The sequence below is a fragment of the Eriocheir sinensis genome, unplaced genomic scaffold (assembly GCF_024679095.1).
Source record: "Eriocheir sinensis breed Jianghai 21 unplaced genomic scaffold, ASM2467909v1 Scaffold416, whole genome shotgun sequence".
Classification (NCBI taxonomy): domain Eukaryota; kingdom Metazoa; phylum Arthropoda; class Malacostraca; order Decapoda; family Varunidae; genus Eriocheir; species Eriocheir sinensis.
In genome coordinates this window covers 355,001-375,217 of record NW_026111739.1, presented here as the reverse complement: position 1 = coordinate 375,217, position 20,217 = coordinate 355,001, and positions in this window count along the sequence as shown.

Below are 20,217 nucleotides of genomic sequence, written 5' to 3'. Positions count from 1 at the left end.
CCCATCACAAAAAGAGAATTAGTGTTAGTTGAATATAAGGCTCTTCTCTCCCTTCTTCTCTGTTCCTCCCTCCATCTCCCTTCCCTTCTATATTTCCGCACTCCCTTCTCCTATATCTATTTTTCCTCTTTCATTCTCCCCTTTCCCCTATTCTTACTTTCCTTTCTTATTTTCTTCTTCCTTCTTCCTCCTTCACTTTCCCCTCCCATCTCCTTTCATCCAATCTCCCTTATCTTCCATTCTTCCTCTTTCAGTTTTCTCCATTCTCTTCTTCTCTCATATTCTTTCCCTCTCATTCCATCCCTCTTTTTCCTCCTCTTCCTTTTTCTAGGTTAATATTTTCCTGTCTTTTCCTTCCCCTCTGCTTTCTTCTCTCATTTTCTCCTTTTCCCTCCTTTTCCTCTCCTTGTTTTCTTCTATGATTCTCGGTTTCTTTCCCCTTTCCCTTATTCTTTCCTAATCTACGTCTCTTATTTTCTCCTTCTCTTCTTTCCCTTCTCCCTTCCTCTTTCCTAATCTCTCTCCTCTCTCAGCATCCTCTTTTCTTTCTTCTTTTTCTTCTTCTAATCTTCCTCCACTCTCTTACCCTCATCTTTTGATTCACCTTTTTTCCTCCTCTCTTAATCGCCTTTTCTTCTCTCCTCTTTATTTTCCTTTCCTTCTCCCTTCTTCTATCCTTCTTATCATATGCTCTCATTTCCTCCTTTGCATCCCCTTCCTCCCTTTCTCCCTCACTCCCTTCCCTCCTTATCTTCCTCTCTTTCCCTCTCTCCTTCGTTTCTCTTTCCTTCCCATTTCCTCTTACATCCCTCCCTACCTCCCTTCCCTTACATTTTCATTCTCCTTTCCTCCCTCTGTTGTTCCCTTACATACAACCTCCTTCCTCATCATCATCATCATCTTCATCCTTCCCCTTCCTTTCTTCCTCATTCTCTCCCTCACACACTTCCTACCCCTCCTCCTTCTCCTCCTCCTCCTCTTCTTTTTCCTTCCCTCCCTCTCCCTACTCCACAGACACCCTTACCAAATCTCTCTTTCCCCCCCCCCCCCCCCTCTCTCTCTCTCTCTCTCTCCGCTGCCTAACCCCACTTTCCCTCCACCTAAGAGAAAGGGACACAAACAAGAATTTATGTTCCGGCCGCAAATGGAGACCAGAATAAAAAAAAAATGAAAAAAAAGAAAGGAAAAACACAAACTGGGGCAAAAAAAATATAGCGTTTTTAGGAATGCGCAAAACTAATCACGTAAGCCACAGATTCCGTTTTCTTTTTATATATATTTCTGTGTGTGTGTGTGTGTGTGTGTGTGTGTGTGTGTGTGTGTGTGTGTGTTGGGTCTATGTCCTCCTCAGTGAGTCTTGTTTGTTTGTTTGTTTCAGCGTTTTCTTATTCATACGACGAGGAGGTTTGTGTTGTAAATCAAGTTTAATGTCTCGGCGTTGTTTCAAACACAGACTTTATGAATTCTATGGCCTGGAAGATGTGTGGCTGTGTTTTTTGTCTGGGTGGTGGGGGAGGGTGGTGGTGGTGGTAGTAGTAGTAGTAGTAGTAGTAGTAGTGGTGGTGGTGGTGGTGGTGGTAGTAGTAGTAGTAGTAGTAGTAGTAGTAGTAGTTGTTGTAGTAGCAGTAGTAGTAGTAGTGGAGAAGAAAGAGAAAAGAAAAAGATAAAAAAAGAAAAAGATAAGAACAACAAGAAGAACAAAAACAAGAAGAAATATAAAAAGAAAAACAGAACAAGAACAAGAAAAAGAAAAAACCAAGAACGAATGGAAATGATAAGGTGCATGGTAGTGGCCGCAGTAATGGCAGTGGCGTTCGTGATAACACCCTCACAAAGACCACCACAACAAACAACCCAAGAACACACGAACATAAGGAGTATGCATAAAGCCGGTAGGCCTACACAGGGAAACTCATGTAAGCCTAACCCCACCTATCACCACCCATCCTCAGAGTCCGTGAATTTAACCGCATATAAAACAAATAATAAACACACACTTACCTTGCATCCAGCCAGCGTTTGAACATCATTAACCCGCGGTAGTTGAGGAAGTGAGATCTGGGGACACACAGAGAGGGCAACGGTGAGGGCACAGACATCACAGACAACAGAACATCACGGACAAGAGCAACACAGACATCACAGGAACCGGACGACAAACAAACTGGTGTATCTCACTCGGCCTTTGTGTCTTTAAGTGTGTGTGTGTGTGTGTGTGTTTGCCTGGGGTCTCGGGGCTAACTAGTGCATGAGGGGGCTGGAGGGCTGGTGGGACTGGCCTGGAATGAACTAGACTTGATATATAATTATGTGTATGTCTCAGCGTCCTTGTGATAGTCCCCCCTCTCTTCACACCTCAACCCTTTTGCCTGCGATCTTGGGTGGCGGGGCTGCTGATTTGGTGGGACTGAACTGGACTGGCCTGGAATGAACTAGACTTGATATATAATTATGTGTATGTCTCAGCGTCTTTGTGATAGTCCCCCCTCCCTTCACACCTCAACCCTTTTGCCTGCGATCTTGGGTGGCGGGGCTGCTGATTTGGTGGGACTGAACTGGACTGGCGTGTATGTAAATATTTCAAAGTCCTTATGTTAGTCCTCCCTCCTCCCCTTTTGCTATGCCTGGTTCCTGAGAGCTTGGGATCTTGAAGGCTGACTCTAGTGGGTAAAGGGACTGCCAGAGTGGAGGGGCTGGCCTGGGCTGGTGTCTGAGTGCCTGGCGTCTCAGTGATGTATGCATTCTGAGCTGGCCGCTTCGGTGCACACGTCCCTTGTCTGTCTCTCTCTCCGTCTGTCTTTCCGCGGCGATGCTTCCCCGTTTTCTTTGTCTGACGCCCCACCCGTCTTCTTTGAGCGATGATGCTTGCTCTGCCCATTTTCTTTGGTCTGGGTGCGTGGTGGTGCTGGGGCGTTCGTTGTTTGCTTTCCATATTGAGGCTTTGTGGCGATCTCTCTCTCTCTCTCTTTCTCTTTTCCTCTCTCTGTCTGTCCTCGCCTTGGTGCTGTCAGGGGTGTTATTGTTGTTCTCGTGTCTCCGCATGAACGAATTTTCTTCCACGCCACTGAGGATATGACACGCATTATATTTCCTAAGCAATCATATTCTTTGTGGTGATCTCTTTCTCTGCCTCTCTGTCCTCGCCTTGAGTTGTCAGGTGTGTTGTTGTTCTCGAGTCTGTGTGTGCTACGAATATTCTTCCACACCACTATAGATTGACACGCATAGTATTTTATAAACAACCTCAAAATTCTCTTTGGATGATAGCTGTTGCTTCTTCTGCGTTTCAGTATTTTTCTTTTACTTCTTTTCAGTATGATGAGACATGGGGTACTTGTTATGATCTTATAATGGTGACTTGACCTTTCTTGGTTCAGGGAAAAGGATCGTAAAGTCAACCAGTTTCTTGTTTTGCGTCTTGGGAGGAATTTGTGATGCACTTTGCGTCTCCAGGCAGTTAAGAGACTAATAATTACGTGTCTGAGTTTTCTAAGTAATGGGTTCAATCAGCGGCGTTCGAGGACACACGGAGGAAAGTTTTTAATTCTCTTCGCATTCCGCGGCGGCCGGGAACGAATTCATTTCTTTTCTTTTCCCTCGTGAATTGAGAACCGAAATCAGGAACTCCGCGAGCGTAGATTCCGCGAAAAGTTCTCCACCATTTGCCTTTACTTAGCCAGCCCCCAAAAAACGGTGCATATTAAGTCCTCGATGCAGTAACGTAAAGACTTGACTACCCGGCGCTTTTGTTACTGCGTTCTGGGTAAACGTTTTCATTTGATATACTTCTCTGAGAACTTAGATTGTTGATATAGTTTGTCAATTACTATATCAAACTATAACATTCGCTGCGTTAAGATATCAAGCATTTTGGCTAAACGTTTTCACTTGCTTTTGTTTTCTGGGCACTCCGCTTGTTGATACCTCAGTGGTGTCAAAGTCTTAACCAGATCAAAAAATGTATTGTTCTCTAGGCTCAGGTATCTTTGTTGGCGTCAGTGACAGAGTTCTCAGGGCGAGGGTCTCCATTTGTGGCTTTGAGTTTCTGAGGTGCAGTGTGTGTTGGAGGCCGAGGGTCATATTCTGAAACATTTCATCGTCCAAGCTCACACATTTCTCTCTCTCTCTCTCTCTCTCTCTCTCTCTCTCTCTCTCTCTCTCTCTCTCTCTCTCTCTCTCTCTCTCTCTCTCTCTCTCTCTCTCTCTCTCTCTCTCTCTCTCTCTCTCTCTCTCTCTTTGTGTGTGTGTGTGTGTGTGTGTGTGTGTACGACCATCCTCTAGCAACAACCATTTAACTATACACCGTTATATATTGTCTTGGAAAAAATCTTCACATCAAAATATAACAAAACAAGTACCTTTTTTTATTACTTTTTTTTTACAACAAAGGAGACAGCTCAAGGGCACAAAAAAAAAGAAATAATAATATAAAAAAAGCCCGCTACTCGCTGCTCCTAAAAAGAATCCAAAGAGGAGGCCTATAAGTTCCGTGTTCGCCTTTACATCACTAAATCTAATACTACGCAAGTTGTTAGACTAAGGCAAGTATTATCACACGCTGCCGACTCTAAAAACACATTTCCAAAGACCACAAAAGAGATTAGTTGGAATCTCAATTGTTTTTCACATTCATTTTTTTTTCCACAGCAGAGGAAACAGTTCAAGGGCAAAAAAAAGGAAACTAATGAAAAAAAAAAAAAGCCCGCTACTCGCCGAAAGATAGGTCAATTTCGGGAGGAGAGGCGTCCTGATAAGTGTCTAAAGCCTCGCCAAACTACCACGCCTCAATAAAATCATCCACAACCTCTACGAAAGCCTTATCAAATGTGGATGTTTAGGCCACGATATGTTTGAGAATATAGGAATTAGTGAGCAATAAGTTATCCTGTCATCCTGTTTCTATAGTACCGGGTGGGGGGGGGGGGTACATTTTTTGCAAGGTTTGAATACGTCAGGTTAGTGAATGAGTTACGTCCCGCGGGAATGTGGGTCCACGTCGATCATCACGGGGGGCAGGCAGGTTGTACGATTCGAATGTAGGTTCACCTCGATCATCACGGGGGCCAGGCAGGTCGTACGATTCCAAATTTCACTGCCGTTGACTGTCGAGCCCCGCGCCGCCCGCCTCTGTGACGGACGGCTCGATTGACGGAACTAACAACGCAAAAATGAAGTCCAAATTACAAATACATGCACCACACTGCTCATTAAAACAAATTGTATGGTGCATATTTTTTTTTTCGCGCGTGGACAGTTTTGAAAATTATTAAAAAGTTGGTGCCAAATGACAGGAAAAAAATCAGTGGCAAAATTATGAAGCGAACATCATACATATACTAAAAACATGGTAATAATAATGATATGTATGTGAAATGAAAAAAAAATGAATAGATAATGAATAAAACTAAAAACTGATAAACGGTAGAACGCACATAACTCTCAGCACTGTCCGAAAGCTTCATCATATAACAACAGTTCCTGAGTATAACAGGTAAATTACTAATGAGTCGCAGTGAGCCTAAGAACACTCGTCTACACCACACCTCACACACATTTTCTATTATTCTCACCAAGTCATCGCGTAAGCTTACCTGCTCTCCAGTACTTCAGCTCCACTCTGTGCCCTTGTCTGGTGCGTCTTATTGTATGATGGTCCGAGAAGGTAAAGTTATATTATTCGTAAATCGGCTTCATGCTAAAATCTCTGCCTTTCCATCTTCTTTCCATTTATTGTTACTTTCCTTTCTCTCTCTCTCTCTCTCTCTCTCTCTCTCTCTCTCTCTCTCTCTCCTATCCTTACTATTCATAGATACGTTATACAAACTGTTCTCCTCCTCGTCCATCTCCTCCCCTCTCAAGACAACTCTACATCTTCCCTTTATCGGCCTGTCCACTCTCCAGCGTGAAGCGCCAGCAATTACTTCAGCCTCCCTTCTGCTGCACGCCATCATCTTGCCCCTGCCAACACTCACTCTCGGCGCCCTTCTCTAATAACGACTCTATCGATTTCATAAACACCTTTTGTAACTCACTCCCGCGCCCCGTTAAAAGGACAGTGTCATCTCCAGACTTGCTATCAAGGAGGTCTTTCACTCCACTCTGCTTGCTCAACGTCGCTTCCTCCCACTCTTGTTTATTTGTTTCATACCTTCACCGACCCCGACACTCACTCAGAATGCAAATACCTACACTACACGGGACAGGATGTAACAAGCACTACGTAAGTCTTCGGTGAATTCCATATAAGAGGATTGAATGGGAAAGGGATGCTGCCATGATTGTAAACTGTCAACACATGGTCATCCGATAAAAAGCCTGCCATAACAGTGACTAACAACATTCATTCTCTCATTTCAGTTCGTGTCGAGTCTGTGGTGTCGCTGCTGTACGCGCTGTAAACGCCCGCGGTGGACACTCATTGGTACATCGTAAATTTGAAGAAGCGCAGCGTGATCGAGCTTCTGGCTGCTAAGGGAATGTCTCTAACTTATATGCACCGACGAATCAAGTTCTTTACGATACTGACTGTACTGATGTGAGCAATGCGCGTCGTTGGGCTAAGAAACGTGAAGCTTATGAAGTAGAGAAATTGCGATCAACATAAGTATTTGACTGGAACGTGTTTGTCTCAATTATTCATCTTGATAATCAGAATTTATGCAAGATGGGTTTCTCGGACGCTGACGACAGAAATAGCAGCTCTAAGACCCCTCTTTCGGCCACCTCCTTGGATTCTTTTTATAGGAGCAGCGAGCAGCGGGCTTTTTTTATTACTGTTTCCTTTTTTTGTGCCCTTGAGCTGTCTCCTTTGTTGTAAAAAAACTATTCCTACACTGTTTATCACGCAATGCAAGGTGAGGAACATATTTTTTTCATAACATCGTCACTGCAAATTAAACGTGGCTGAATCTTTAACGCAAAAATACATCACCCGTCCATGGAATATCACAAACTTCACTAGCAATAATAAAACTTAAAACTTAGATCTTCAGGGCAACACGTGGCTACAGTGCCCTGGGATGCTGAAGGTCTTATTCACGTGACTTTCCTTGAACCCGCGACCCCAGCACTGAAGTCGCCGCTACGTGTCAGCACTCACGACTTTTAAACAACGGGAGAGTTAAGAGAATGGCGACATTACCTCACACACACACACACACACACACACACACACACACCTTTCATGAACTTGCACCATTTATCGCAATACGAGTCAACTTCATGCCAGTTAAGAGTAAGAGTTAGAGCGGACGAGAGAACAAGAATTACCAACCAGTGATGACAAACAAAGGCAAAGAACATCAGAAAACAGAACAGCCAAGCAACATGTTACATAAAGAATCCCACACCCCGACAATCGTGTTAGGTAACGATGAAACCCACTCCTCTGAAACGCCTGGCCCACCCCTCCTTGTCCCCCCACCCTTGTCCCCATCACCACTACCACCACCACCGCTACCACCACCGCCGCCATCGCCGCCGCCGCCGCCACCACTCACCTGCCCACCAGACAGGCTCGAGGCTAGACACAAGCAATAATATAGATTTTTTTAACCGGGCAACAACATGGCGCGATTGAGAAGCGTCGTTTCACGGTCAACAGAAGAGTTTACACATGTAACCGAACTTGTCAATAAACTGTCAAACGTGCACCCGAGGCCGCAACGGTAAAGGGAGGGAACGAAAAGGAAATAAACAGAAACACGTAAAAGTGGAAAACAGCGTGGGAAAAATGGGGAAATTCTACAAATAAAAGAAATTTGCATTTTCTGCGGAAGCATTCGACTACGCAATCCCTTGACCACACGGCGAGCCAGCGAAAATAGCATTACGGAAACGCCGGAAAAAATATATGGCGTGAGGTTAAAAAAGTTAAACGTTAAATAAAAAATGTTGACTTACTCTAACGGAGTGAAGCGTCGATGGCAGAGTTACACGGAATGAATGGATGGTTGCTTTTGGGTCACGGGAATAAATAAAAAAAATGTATGTTATTATTAAAATTGTCATTATTTTTTTTAATTTTATGATTAATAGAAGTAGTAGTAGTAGTAGTAGTAGTAGTAGTAGTAGTAGTAGTAGTAAGAGGAGGAGGAGGAGGAGGAGAAGTGGTAGCAGTAGTAATAGTAGCAGTAGTAGTAATAGTAACAGCAATAGTAGTAGTAGTAGTAGTAGTAGTACTCTCTCTCTCTCTCTCTCTCTCTCTCTCTCTCTCTCTCTCTCTCTCTCTCTCTCTCTCTCTCTCTCTCTCTCTCCCATCCATTGTTTCATAAAGTCAAATTAATTTTAGTTTTATAAATCTATAGTTGATCCAATGAAAGTTGTACTGTGTGTGTGTGTGTGTGTGTGTGTGTGTGTGTGTGTGTGTGTGTGTGTGTGTGTGTGTGTGTGTGTGTGTGTGTGTGTGTGTGTGTGTGTGTGTGTGTGTGTGTGTGTGGTTCGCATACAAGCGCGGGCAAATATTCCAAGCTTGCAAAATTGATATGAGGTATACATGTACGTGTGCTGCGTACCTACACACACACACACACACACACACACACACACACACACACGCGCGCGCGCGCGCACACACAAACCCCAGACACGCCAAAAAGTAAGGAAGATATATTTTTCAGAACAGCCCACATTCTTGCAGCTGGGCGCGAAATACCAAGGGGACAGAAAAAAGAATGAGGAAACACGGAAGGAAAGGATGAAAAAGAACACGGGGGGAAGGAAACAATCTAAACGCTAAAAAAGGACAAAAGAAATGGAAACAAAATCAATTACAACGGAATGGAGAAGGAAAACGACAATATAGAAAAAGGAAATATATGAATTGAGAAGAAATGAAAAACTGAGAGGAGCCGAAAAGAACAAAAAAGAAGAAAGACAGAGAAAGTTAAAGCACGAAATCAAAACAAAACAAACACCAATAGAAGAAGGAAAGAAAGGGAAGACAGAGAAACCGAAAACATGGGAATGGAGAAAAAGCGAACACACAGACACACACACACACACACACAGAGATAGCGGAGGCAAACAGGATGTGGTCTAAGGGGCGTTTAGTGCTCACGCCACAGATTTCGGGGCCATAAAAGCGAGTCGACAACGTATTCTTGCAAGGCGAAGGAAACCACCAGACATTGCTCTCCGCTGAAGGACACAAGGTGGCCACGAGAAGAAGAAGAAGAGGTGCAGATACACGAAGACGAAAAAGGGGAGGAAGAAGAAGAGGAAGATATCAGTGAAAAGGAAAAGGGGGAGGAAGAAAAAGAGGAAGATATAAATGAAGAGAAAGAAGGGGAGAAGAAGATGATGAAGAAAAAATTGAAAAAAAGGAAGTGGAAGAAGATGAGGAAGGAGAAAAAGAGGAAGAAAAGGAAGAGGTAGGTGAAGAGGAAAAAGGAAGAAGGAAAGAAAGAAGAATCGAGAGAGAGAGAGAGAGAGAGAGAGAGAGAGAGAGAGAGAGAGAGAGAGAGAGAGAGAGAGAGAGAGAGAGATGAGAGAGAGAGAGAGAGAGAGAGAATTCCATTGTTATTGCACTAACCTCTCATTCCCAGCCTGCCTTTTGCTCTCGTCAACATTAGCACCTGTTTGAGTGTCTGCACCGCCAGGGCAATAACGGCGTGTGTGTGTGTGTGTGTGTGTGTGTGTGTGTGTGTGTGTGTGTGTGTGTGTGCGCTCGCGCTAATGTTCACACGTACACATACTGAATTGTACACAACTGAATTCATTTGATGAGTCTCACTGTGTTTGTTTTGTCCGGTGTGTGTGTGTGTGTGTGTGTGTGTGTGTGTGTGTGTGTGTGTGTGTACGCGCGCGCGCATATTCATCAAATAATTGAAAACAGAAACTGGCCGGGTTTGGCGTTGTAAACCACTGCTATAAACCAAATGATGTAAAATGTTCAACAAAGCAAAAATATCCTTTTGTATGTATCGAAACTTCTTTATTTCATCTTGGTTACATGGTTTATCATTTACTTGTGGGTTGTTGTTGTTGTTGTTTCAATATGTACAGTCGCATTCTTGGCACCAGGATGAAAGACAGCTGAAACTTTTGATCAAATTTCCAAGCCAAAAAACCATCGTAAATAAACTATAGGTACAATGTTTTAAAGAAATATTTGTTTCGTTAGGCCTATACAGAAGAAGCCAGGGAAACGGTCTCTCTCTCTCTCTCTCTCTCTCTCTCTCTCTCTCTCTCTCTCTCTCTCTCTCTCTCTCTCTCTCTCTCTCTCTCTCTCTCTCTCTCTCTCTTGCCGTCCTACATTTTTTCTGCTTTTAATTGCAAAACTAAAAGAGGTCTTCCATGTCTTCCCGGACATTAACAGTGACCGGAAAGCATGGGTGACACGTGGAGCTGCCTGATAAAAGCTGCCCTTCTAAAACAATTACTGAATTTTCGCTTATAATAAAAAGCTAGCTAAATCATTTTCTATATTACATCTATTGGTTAGCAGCATCAATACTTTTAGAAAGAATAACATTAAGTATGATTGAAGCAAAATTAACGGCATGAAATAATTTGAACATTTTTCTAGTGCTGGTTTATGTCATGCATGAAAATGACAAGTGCTTCCGCTGATTTTGTCCTATCAGTCTCCACTCATCACGGAACACAAAAATACAAAAAAAAATACAAAAAACGATAAATAAGAGGAATAGAAAAACAGGGAAAAAAACAAAAACAAGAAATTAAAAAATATAGTAAAAGTAAATATGGAAAAAAGAAAACGAAAGAACGAAAAAAAAAACACGAGAAAAATATACACAACAAATCTAATCCATTATTAATTAAATACAAAAAAAAACACTAAACATCATGAACAAGATATCTAGCTTAAAAGAGGAGGAGGAGGAGAAGGAGTAGGAGGAGGAGGAGGAGGAGGAGGAGAAGGTGGAACAGAAGGAGGAACAGGAGGAGGAGGAGGAGAAGGAGGATCAGGAGGAGGAAGAGGAGGAGGAGGAACAGGAGGAGGAAGACTGGCAAGGGAGAGAACCCAAACAGTGGACGCAAGGAAGAGCCAGACCAAAAGATGCAGGGAAAAGAGGAGGTCTGGCGAGGGCGACGAGGAAGGGGAGGAAGGAAAAAGGTTGGCAAGGGGATTGTGGGAAGGATGAAGACGGTGACTAAAGGAAGCGGGGACGAAGGTTAGGAGAGGGAGAGTAAGGACTTTGGCAGGTGGAGTGGGATAGGAAGGAGGGTGATGAGGGGAGCAAGAGAAGGAATGAAGAAATGGGGGAAGAGAGGGAGGAAGAAGGTAATGGAGACGGGTGAAAAGGGAGAGGAAGAAAAAGGTTGAGGAGGGGAATGGGGGGAGAGAGGAAGGCGGTGAGGGAAGGGAGGAAGAGAAAGTAAGTTAAGGAAGGTGATGGTAGAAAGAAGGTGGGACGGGGGGGGGGTTGATAGGGAGGACGGTGGAGAAGGAAGGAAGATAAAGGAGGTTGAGGAGGAGGAAAACAAAGGACGGAAAAAGGTTGAGACGGGGAGTGTGAGTGGGAGAAAGGTGAGGAAGGAAGAAATAAAGAAAAAGAAAAGGTAGAGGAGGAGGAAGGTAGAAGAGGAAGGTGGAGGAGGAAGGTGGAGAAGGAAGTAAAAGAACGGAGATTGAGAAGGAGGATGAGAGGGGGAGAGGGAAGAAAAAGGAGGTTGAAGAGAAGGAAAGGAGAAGATGGAAAAAGGCTAAAGAGGAGAATGAGAATGGGGGTAGATGTAGAGATGGGAAGGACGGAGGTGCAGAAGGAAGGAAAAGAAAGAAGAGGGGGAGTGGGGAGAGGATGAAAGGTGGGGTGAGAGAGGAGGGAAGGAGAAGGAAGAATACTTAACCTACTAAACCTTAACTTTTACCTGCTACAAGGCGTACCATGTGCTCTAATTAGGCGGGCGCGGAGGGCAGGTGAGTACAGGTGTTGTTCCTTAGCACCTTGCCGCGCTGTTGCCAGGAAGGGGCGGAGGCATTAATTGATTCCTCGACAACTTTGCTAATGAGTTTATGTGTGTGTGTGTGTGTGTGTGTGTGTGTGTGTGTGTGTGTGTGTGTGTGTAGATTACCTGTTGATAACTAATTATGGACATTTTTATAATTGCTTCTTAATATCCTAACGTGCTTTGTGTTGAATGTCGAATGTAGTTTTTTTGCTTAATTACCTCGTTATCGGATTATTATTGCCTAATGATGACCTTTAATCTATTCCTACAGGTATGATCCAATTTTCAATGGAGTATATTATGTTAATGAGACAACATTCATTCCGGTGATGATATTCCATTGACTGATTATTTCCTTATTAGCCAAATTTGGGACCCAGTGTTACCATAAATTTACATGTCCCTGGTTAGCATCATGGTCTGACTGGGCTAAGATACGGACATTTGTCTATTAGTGATCCGCTGTGTTATGGTATTGCTTATAAGTCCTGGCTATGCTGTGGTACTATGTTAACAAGTCTTGGCTACGATATGGTATGTTTATAAGTGCTACGCTATGGCAGTTTAATGTTTACAACTGCTACGCTATCTTATGGTGGTAATGTCTATTGGGGCTAGGCTATAATTGTTCCTTAATACTTGGCTATGATTTCAGGCTTGAAGGTGTATGTTTATATGGATGCTGATTAACCATCTAATGAACTTTGACAGCAACACCCGAATCTTGCTTTTTTTATCTAACTTTCAATAACGAGAACCCAAACAATAATAACAGTAATCTAACAATCACCGAAAGGACATTATTTTAACTGTATATGGGTGTGTTTGTGGCTTGAGTCGGGCTTAAAACTAGAGCACGGTACAAACTCTTCTATCACTCACAGGTAGACGGCCAGGTTACAACAGCCAATACATAGCAAGTCTTCCCCCATGAATATTTCACTGAATTCCAAAGTTTTCTTCTTTTCTCTCATAAGATTTTCGACTTATCTCCAGAAGTTTGCGGCGGTGGAGGAAAACAACTCGGCCACGATGAAGAATAAGAGAAATGCTTTTGAGAGAGAGAGAGAGAGAGAGAGAGAGAGAGAGAGAGAGAGAGAGAGAGAGAGAGAGAGAGAGAGAGAGAGAGAGAGCAACATACATATAAATAAATAAAAATATGGAGAAAGAAGCGAAGAAAACAAATATGAAAATAATGAAAGAGAAATTCGAAGAAAAAAGTGAGAAAGAAGGAAAAGATAACAACGAAAATCGGCAACAGAAAGATAAATAGAAAGGAGAGAGAGAGAGAGAGAGAGAGAGAGAGAGAGAGAGCATCGTTATAAGGACAAAACCTCAACCATAAAAAAAAACAATAATGAAAATAATAGCAATGATATGAATATAAACAGCAAAACCAATGTACAGAACTAAATAAATAATAGTAATAGCAATAATAATAATAAGTAATAACCACAATAACAATAAGCCAGGTGGTAATATTAATAAACAAAACAGGACCCACCACTGCCACAAGTAATACTACCATTCCGCAGTAGCCATGCACATAACGCCTAAAACACACACACTTACATAACACAAGGACGTTATTACCCTCGTGCCCAATGTGAGGCTAATAGCTGTAATAAGACCACAGGCAGCCGGCTAGTCGCCCTAATTGAAGCATCCATTAAAAGAGTCCAGCGCGGTGCAGAGGAACAAAAAGATAAAGAAAGATAAAAATATAAAAAAAAGCTGCGACAAATGGTTTCTTTAAGGTACACAGCTGATGCCTCGACACACTGTGGAGAGGATGTGTTTTACGTTGTGTGGAACTATGCGGTGAGGACAGACATAGACACGACAGTACACACACACACACACACACACACACACACAGTCACATAGGCAAACCTACAAAAAGACAGACACAGAGAAAGAAACAGCCACGCGAAAGCACAGAAACACAGACAGGAAAACAAACTGCCAAGCGACCCAAAGACAGACATACCAATACAGACACATACAGACCAACAAACATACACCAAGAAATACAAATAGGCAAGCACAGACAAACTAACGACAGCAAAACACACTGGAGAGATATTATCCATGTATTCAGAATATACATACATAATTAACATGAAGAGTAGGTTACCATTTCTTCTCTCGTGTAATTACCCACTAATGTGTTCCCCGCCAATAAAGTACCTGAGGGCGACTATAATTTCCTCACGTCCGGGCCACAATTACCTCGTTACCGGCGGCTCCGTCAGTGGCGTATAATGACCCGCTAATGGCGCTAATAGGCTACTCCTTGGTGCTGGATACACATTTAAAGAGGCGCGTCCATTTTCACTTTTGCAATTCTAAGCCACCACTCCATTATAGGCTTTGGTTAGTATTAGCATAATGTAATGTTCTCGCGGCATTAGTTAATGTTGAAAATCTGAACTGTCGGCGTTAACTGCTATCACAAGACTTATCCCATCAGCTGAAAAGGGAAAAAAAAGGACAAACGGAGACTAATAAAAAGCGAATGACATATATAAAGACAACCTTGCACTTAAGAATGCCCGTTAAAATTATCTTTCTAGACTCAGGAAAAGGATATTCTTTTTCTAACGAGAAAAAAGCTCAACTTAGGCTATTGGTAATCACCAGTAACAGAAAAGCTTATTAGGCTACTGGCGATCACTTGAAAAAATCTACTATGCTATTACTGATAACCATTAACAGAAAGAGGTTATTAGGCTATTGTTGATCATTAAAAGGGCTAATTAGGCTACTGGTGATCACTTGAAAAAATCTACTACGCTAGTACTGATAACCATTTACAGAAAGAGCTAATTGGGCTACTGGTCATCACCATTAAAACAACAACAAAAAGAGGTTATTAGGCTATTGTTGATCATTAAAATAGCTGATTAGGCTACTGGTGATCACTTGAAAAAATCTATGCAAAAATTGATAACCATTTCAGAAAGAGCTCATTAGGGTACTGGTCGTCGCCATAAAAACAAACAAAAAGAGGTTATTAGGCTATTGTTGATCATTAAGAGCTTATTAGGCTTCATGTGATCACCATTGCATCTACCCGCACTACAGCAGATAAAGAGCTATTCATAACTTGCCAATGCACCAATTAATTCCAACCACACGTCATCTATTTCTCATTAAGCCGTGAAATCATTACAACACGGAGATGCCAAGTTTAATCCCAGCCCGAAATAACGCATCTCCAATAACGTTACGGCGTAGTAATCAGAAACTATATTATCAGCCGACGTGATGCGGCGTCGTAAAAATGATAATGGCAAAAGTTCCCGCCAGGCTTGAGTAACTTGTAAAGGTCGTCAGCCCTGTGTGTTGGTACGGGGGAAGGGGAGTGCCAATCGGTAGGGAGAGCATAGGGGGAGGAGGAGGAGGGAGCATAGGGGGAGGAGGGGGTAGAACAGGGGAGAGGAAATTACACGTACCTACTCCGACTACAGATGCAAGACAGACAAACAAAGGATAGGAAGGTAGACAGAATAGATATTATAGACTTGCATAGTTAAATAAATCGGCTATAATAACCAAAGAGATGATTGTCGTTAGTATTATACGGCAGTTGTCAAATCCTAGGCTATGAGAAAAATGAGATACATTCGTTATTATGAAGCACTAGTTGTCAATTACCCTGCCGAGGTTCCATCAGCAAACCCTCATTAGTGCCAACCAAGTCTATGACATACTATACTAGGCTATGAGGAAACAGATAGATGGGTGTCGTTAGCATCATTACACAGCAGCTGTCAATATCTCCCGGAGGTGCCATAAGTTATATCTCATTAATGCCAACCAACCGTATGACAAACTACACCACGTTGATATAAAAAGAAAAGGGGATTGTTAGAAGTTATCCTAAAAATAAATATTTTACTCTATACCCCCCCAGCATTACACTAACCCTAGGTCATATCAGCTATTCATTGAAAAAATACATTGACCTCCTACCTCCGCATTAATAATAGAATAATGACCACCCGCCTCTTCACTAACGAGGCAAATGATTACGCAGTTAATGATAACGCCGCATTAATCCCATACAGGACTCTTCACTAATTAAGTACATGCATCCGTCACACAAATGCCCCGCTAATGACTGCCTAATTATTAATAAACGTGGGAAAAAAAGCATTGTGGAGCGAGCAAGTACAAACTGCTATTTTAAGCCCGCGCAATGAAGCTATCAGAGTAATGCGACTTAGCCCAGAGTGGGATTTTTTTCTTCCTTTTTTTACAGTAAAGGAAGCAGCTCAAGGGCAAAAATAAAAATAAAATAAAAAGCCCGCGCATAAAGAAAGCCCGCAAAAAGTTAAATACACCTTCCTACGTATTAATGCAAGGCTAAAACCAACAAATATAGCTGTTACAGTAATTTATTAACGAGTAAGTATTTCTAATTATTAATGAAACGAGGAAGAGAAGGTATCGTGGAATGAGCAAACACAACAACTCTTTTAAACCCGTACAATGAAGCTACAGAAATAATCCGCCTTGGTCAGGAATTAGAATTAATAAAAAAAACGTTTAACACAGCTTTTTACGTAACAATGCTAGGCTAAACGTGATAAATGAATAAATCTCGCCATCACAATAAATTAACACGAATAAGAAGTTCTTATTAATAAGAAAACGAGGCTAAAGAAGTAATCAGAAACGAGCAAACATACAAAATGGTATTCAAACCAAAGCAATGAGGCTAACAAGGTAATGCGATAACTTGGACTTGGAAATTAAATAAAGAAAGTTACATACAGCTTTTTACGAATCACTGCTATGCTAAAACGTAATAACACAAATTTCGCCGTTACAGTAAATTATCAAGGAGTCAAGTCAAGAAAACGAGGATAAATAAGGAATTGCGGAACGAGCAAACACACAAACTGGTATTTAAGACCCACACAATCAAGTTAACAACGTAATGCGACTTAACGAATTGAAATTAGAAAGAAATATCATTGTATACAGCATCTTACGTGTTAATGATATGCTACAACGTGATTAAACAACAAATATATCGCCATTACGGTATATTGATAACGAACAGGAAGTTGTAATCATTAAGAAAACGAGGAAAATAAAGCGAAAATAAATTGTGGAACGAGCAAACACACAGACTGGTATTTAAGAGACACATACAACATCTTACGTATTAATGCTAGGCTAAAACGTGATAAAACAACAAATATCGCCATTACAGTAAATTGATAACGAATAGGAAGTTGTAATCATTAAGAAAACGAGGGAAATATAGGAAAAATAAAGAATTGTGGAACGAGCAGTGTCTCACAAACGACTATTTATTGACCGTGCAATGAAACTACACACGTAACGAGACAGCTTGAGTAAAAATTAAGAAAAGGAACATAAAATACAGCATCTTACGTATTAATGATATGCTGAAACGTGATAAAACAACAAATATATCGCCCATTACAGTAAATTAATGACGAGTTAGTAGTTGCTGAAGCCGCCGCCAGGTGTTGCTAGCTGGCACCCACCTCTCCCTCCGCCCTCTCCTTCACCCACTCATATTTTCGCCTTTAATGATAAAACTTAAGCCTTTACACGCACACAACCGGGCACTAAGCAAGCACCATCACTCACCGTTGTCCTGAGCCGCTGGTGAAGGTCCATGGCGCTGTAGAAGGCGAAGAAGGAGGCGACAAACACGAGAGAAACAAATGACACCCTCCCCGTGGGGTGTTCCTGGCGCCACTGTCACCTCACTCACCTGTGTCAGTGATGCGCTGAGGTAATAACGTTGCTGCTGATGGCGATGATAATGCCCAACGGGAACTGTTACTTATTTGCTATTATTTTGCTATTACTGCCTGCTCTTTGCTGTAACTAGTTATAATTTGCTGTTATGTTATTGATGTTATATTGATGTTATTTGTTGGTAATAGATTCTGGTTATTATTTAAACGGGATAGAATGGATTTATGACCGGGGTTTTTTTTTTTTTTTTTTTGTATAAGTTTGTCATTCATACCTTCAGACATCCACTTTGGGTTAGGTAACGTCGTGTTCTTTGCTTGCTGGGAACCTTTTGTCATGATCAAGGTTTCCCTCTACTGTTACAACACTAAACTAAAGGTGGCGTGTTGTGCCTTCTTGTTTGTTTATTTTTTCCACCCTCCATGACACTGAAACAAAACCCTTTACGTTGCATAGTATTACAATAACTTCACTATTTCTAACAGAGCAGTGACTTTTCTGACGCTATATATTTTCCACGTATGTTTTTCCACGTAGCGTTTTATTTAAAGGTTATAAAGATATTTCGAACATAGCATACCTGGGTTGTCTTTACTCCATGCTAGGCTATATAGACATTAATTGATCCTGTTAGTTATTATTAACCTTGAAAGCCTGTAAGGTAATAGGAGCTGCGTGTATACTAATGTTATTATTTTGTTGTCTCTGTAGTAGTAGTAGTAGTAGTAGTAGTAGCCATTGCTGTTGTTGTTGCTGCTGTTTTTGTAGTAGCAGCAGCAGTGGAAGCATTATTATTATTACTATTATTTTTGTGTAGTAGTAGTAGTAGTAATAGTTGTTGTTATAGCACTTTCGTTACCCTTCCTCTGCCAACCATAAGCGAGGGTCAGTCTGTCGGGGAAGGAGGAGGAGGAGGAGTGAAAGACCTCGATGGAGTGTGATACATTTAATTGTGTCTCGAGTGGATGATTGAGTGACTTTATTTACACTGATGAATGAAGGAGATCAGACGCAATCCATAAAAGCTTGGTGGCAATAAATAAATAAATAAATAAATAAATTGCATCTCAAAAGGAAAACTGAGCAATGTCAAAAAATGCTCTCCGTCTTCTTGATAATTTTTTTTGTTTTTATTTTTATTTTGTTTATAATACATACGAAACGAGGAACACACGTACGCCATGTTCTGACCTTTTTCTTTTTTTACTTTTTTCTTTTTTTTTTTTTACACGCACAACCGACCACGTTAAAGACCTAGAAAAATAAATTGGAAAAACGAAAAAAGAAAATCGTAAAAAGCCGTGCAATTTCTCTCTCTCTCTCTCTCTCTCTCTCTCTCTCTCTCTCTCTCTCTCTCTCTCTCTCTCTCTCACACACACACACACTAAATACACTGTACATTGCTTTTTATATTCACACTCCACACTTTCTTACGCCGAGGAATATAACAACAATCACGTAGTCTGCACTTTCGCCTAAAAAACAACTGGACATTATTACCCCGCGCCCCTTCCCTTCCCTTCTCCCCCACAGGATAAAAAACGGAGAATAGAAAATAAACAAACCTCGGTATTTACAAAGCAGTCATGAGGTATGGACCAATAGTGGAATATTCGTGTATGGAAGGGAGTCACCGTGAATGCCCCTCCCTGCCGACGACCGAACAAATATGGAATGAAAAATAAGTGAACAAGAGGAAAATGGGTAAAAAAAGTAAGACAACCAAAGAGGATTTGAAGTTGAAATATAGTCAAGTAGAATTAAAGTAGATGATTCCAGGATTGTTGAAGCTTTAGTTGAAAATAAAAGATTAAATGAAAATACTGGAGAATTCTTTACTTGTAGGAAATAAAAATAAGCAAATCGAAAAAGAAAAATAGAGGAAATACCGCAAGGGCTGAAGTCTAGTAGAAAACCATATTCGAAGGTAAAATAAAAAAAATCGAACTGACTATAAAACAAATTAATTGACAAACAAACACATTGATGATATTACATAAGAGCGTCTGTCAATAATATAAAAAAAAAAATAGAAAAATAAGAAAAGGACAAAAAATATATATAACCACAAACTTTTGATACTAGTAAAATAATAATATATCAAAAGTATACAAAAGTAACAGGAATACATACAAGAGGAAAAGTTAACAGAATCAGAAAAATCCCAAACAAGCAGAGCGATTAAAAGAACGCGACCCCAGCGCAGTAAATATGAATACATGGACAGGTCAGGCGGAGAGGGAGCCGTGGTGTGAAGCAGAAAAGTCGTGTTCGCCGTAGTTAAAACTAGAATATTCACAAGAGCCGCTGTACACACGGAATTGCCAATGGATAGGACTGAAAGCGACGCCAAAGAGGTAGACGAGAGTATGGGAAATAAAACGATGAATAAACACACACATGAATCAAGGTAAAAGCGACAAAGTGATGGGAATAGAATAGTAAAGAAATACGTAATAATCGAGGTTATACTGAAACAAAAGAGAGAGGTAGAAACAAGCGATGAAGACATAAAGATAAATATAAGACTACACTAGAATTGGAGGTGTATTG